The sequence below is a fragment of the Pieris brassicae genome, chromosome 6 (genome assembly GCF_905147105.1).
Source record: "Pieris brassicae chromosome 6, ilPieBrab1.1, whole genome shotgun sequence".
In the NCBI taxonomy this organism is placed as follows: domain Eukaryota; kingdom Metazoa; phylum Arthropoda; class Insecta; order Lepidoptera; family Pieridae; genus Pieris; species Pieris brassicae.
Window position 1 is genome coordinate 17758716 of NC_059670.1, and position 3153 is coordinate 17761868.

Sequence of the window (3153 nt, forward strand, 5' to 3'; positions counted from 1 at the left end):
AATAAATAAAATAATAATAAAAATGGTATACAAATGATATTAGGATCGGTTCAGGCGAGTGGTAGGTAGAGTCGGCTCTTAAATGTTGCGATCCAAATATGGACACAGTGTGTGTGAACAGTATTTCAATGCATTAATATAGAATACAGTGTGAAACAGCTAAAATTGCGCTGGGCAGGCCATACGATAAGAGATAATACAGGTAAATGGACTAAAGAGAGGTAATATTGTAGAATGGTATCCAAGACAAGGCAAAAGAAACCGAGGAAGACCGTTGTGACTAAAAAAGTTGTAGGCCCCCTCTGGAGGAGGCCTATGTCGGAACACAAGCAAACACCGAGGATGATTGAATAGATTAATTATAATATTAATATCAAAATATGTAAATTCATAAGATTAGTTATTAGATGTAAAAACTTGGCTATTTGAAATAAAGGCTTCATTCATTCATGTATGTATATGTATTTATAATAAAACAAATTTATGATAAAATTTATATTTTATTTTTAAATATATATTCCGTGTAGAGCAGCATTATAAAGCCTGCTGTCTAGTATAATTTGAAAGTGATATTAACAGTTTTTATTACATTATTCCACATACAAGTGAGTCCACTCACTAGTATATTTAAATATTGTTTAATAACAATTTTTATTTGTAAAGCATTGTTTTCACTTTACTTGCATACAACATTTGCGGCTGTATTGCAGTTGCAGAATCCGCTCTTGAGTTGGGTCCTGCTGACAGCTATTGGCGTTTTGTTTTTACATTTCTTGAACTACAATGTACCTTTGTACTTTAACGCTCCAAAGAGTTTTTAGTTTGAAGAGAGCCCGATCATTTTCACGTGTAATTTAAATTATATTCAAACATAGGTCCAGCCTCCATGGACCATTTGGATGATCTAGGTAATCATTTCAATGATTGGATGAATTAGGTGGACATCATGATGATGATAACACATTTGATTCGGTTAGATACATAGCCTATCAATAAAAATATTGTCACCAGTATTAAGTCGGTCTAAAAAGAAGGAATTTATACATATTTGGTTAATACGTCATTTTAAGCAGATTTCAGTGACACACGCCGTCGAATTTTTGGGGCTAAGGCAAGCCAGTTACAGTTTCCTCACGATGAGTTCCTAAATTTCCTTCACTTCACCTTCACCTTCACAGCCGAGGATCGAACCTACAACGGGCTACGACCTCAGAGACGAAAGTCGCACGCTGTAGCTCCTAAGACCATCGGGGTTTTGCTAATACTTTATATATGTTTAAGTGAACACGGGATTCCGTATTACACCCTTTCAAGATAAATCTCGTTTCAAACGACATAAACGTGACATAATAAATTTCTACCTAAATTATATATAGGATAGAAAGGATTATAATGATAGCGCGATTGAAAGTTATAAGAATTAGTGTAGCGCCATCTGTTGGTGGTCTTAACTACTGTAACGTTTCTATGAATTTAAAAAGTAGTGAATGCTAACGTAACATAGGCTATATATAACGTAACATATCTAATATTTGTATAAAAAATATAATTTGTATGCAAGTGCAGTTAACATTTCTTTATAACTTACAATAGAGTAACGTTTGAAGAGGAATAAAATTATAAGGTGACTACCGAAAAAATAGCAAGTTAGTAGATAAAGTTTAAATTTATATTATCAATAAAAACTTTTTCTAATGTACAAGCTATATTTTAATACATTAAATTGTAAAATAATACATATTTTAAATTCGATAATGAAATGGCATTTGATTATAAAGTAAAACAAATCTAATAAAGTTCAAACTGAAAAATGTATTAATTATGGTTGATTTAAGAAATTTATTTTCGACTTCTAGGCGACCACTAATATAAACAAGATTTGACTCACAGTCGAAGTTTAGGGGAAATACATTGTTACGAACTTTAGCAATCATGATTCTGAGAACAATACTTGAATATTTTTTTAATATTATATTAGTGTAAAGATTTAAGTCAATTCTATCGCGTATTTTTCATATAAATAGTTGAATTTTTTCGCTTTAACACATATCATAAATAAATGGACCTACATCTTCGTAGTATAATTACGTCAATTTGTTTGATATCATGTTGCTATTATATATATTATGTCTTTTAATTGTTTATTGCTACTAATACTACCAATATCTCAAATTATACATCCAGGGTTCGATCCTAGGAAATAAATGTTTTGGGTTTGTCAGCACAAATAAGGAACACACGAACAACATGACACTTAAATGTGTTTTTTCCTGGGATTAGTAGCATAATAGCTTAGTATATCTTAGAGTTTTAGTTGCATTATTGTAATTCATTTGCATTGTATACAGCTGCATAATTGCTTGAAGCCGCGGCCTTGCAAGCGAACTTTCATAATACAAACCTAGTGATTGTCTGGGTTTTCCCTATGAAGCTTTGAAACATGCTTGTAAATGTCAAGCGTTTAACGCACCCATTAATTAAAAGGGCTTAAGTGGTAGGCAATCCGATTTTTATAGCTTTAAAAGCTAGTTAATGCGTTAAAAGCTTTCATAATTAACTTAATTAAATTTATGTAAACCCACTATATGAAAAGCTGTGTGCTTGATAAAATTTATAATAGCATTACAAACGATAATTTTTTGTGGCTTTTTCTCTCGGCCTACATCCTCTGTCTTCTTTGCCGATGATTAGGGATGTCTACTACACTTTAATGACGTGGAATAAGTGAGACTTTGTATCTTATGTTCCATAATAAACATTTTTTTTTTATATTTCTTATTTATTTTAATAGTTAAAATGTTATAAAGATGCACCTGGTGTGTTGTAACACGTAACGGCGCATTTAAATTATCTGTAAATAAAATGGCATTAAAATAATTCTATCGGATCAGTTATAAAAGTCGCTTGATAAAGTAAGTGTAAGTAGTTCGAAATAAAACTATGTACATGGCATTATCGAGGCGATGAAAAATAAAACGCAGGAAAACATGTTTATGTTTTTGTCACATTTGTAAAGACAGGTAGCATTTCAAAGGAAAATGTCAGAAAAAATCATGGCTCGGCCGCTTGGAACGCTTCAAAGTACAAAGTAGGTCGGCGCGGTCGACTGGCTTCGTGTGTCGTCGGATAGTTTCGTTGGCAAACGTCGAATCG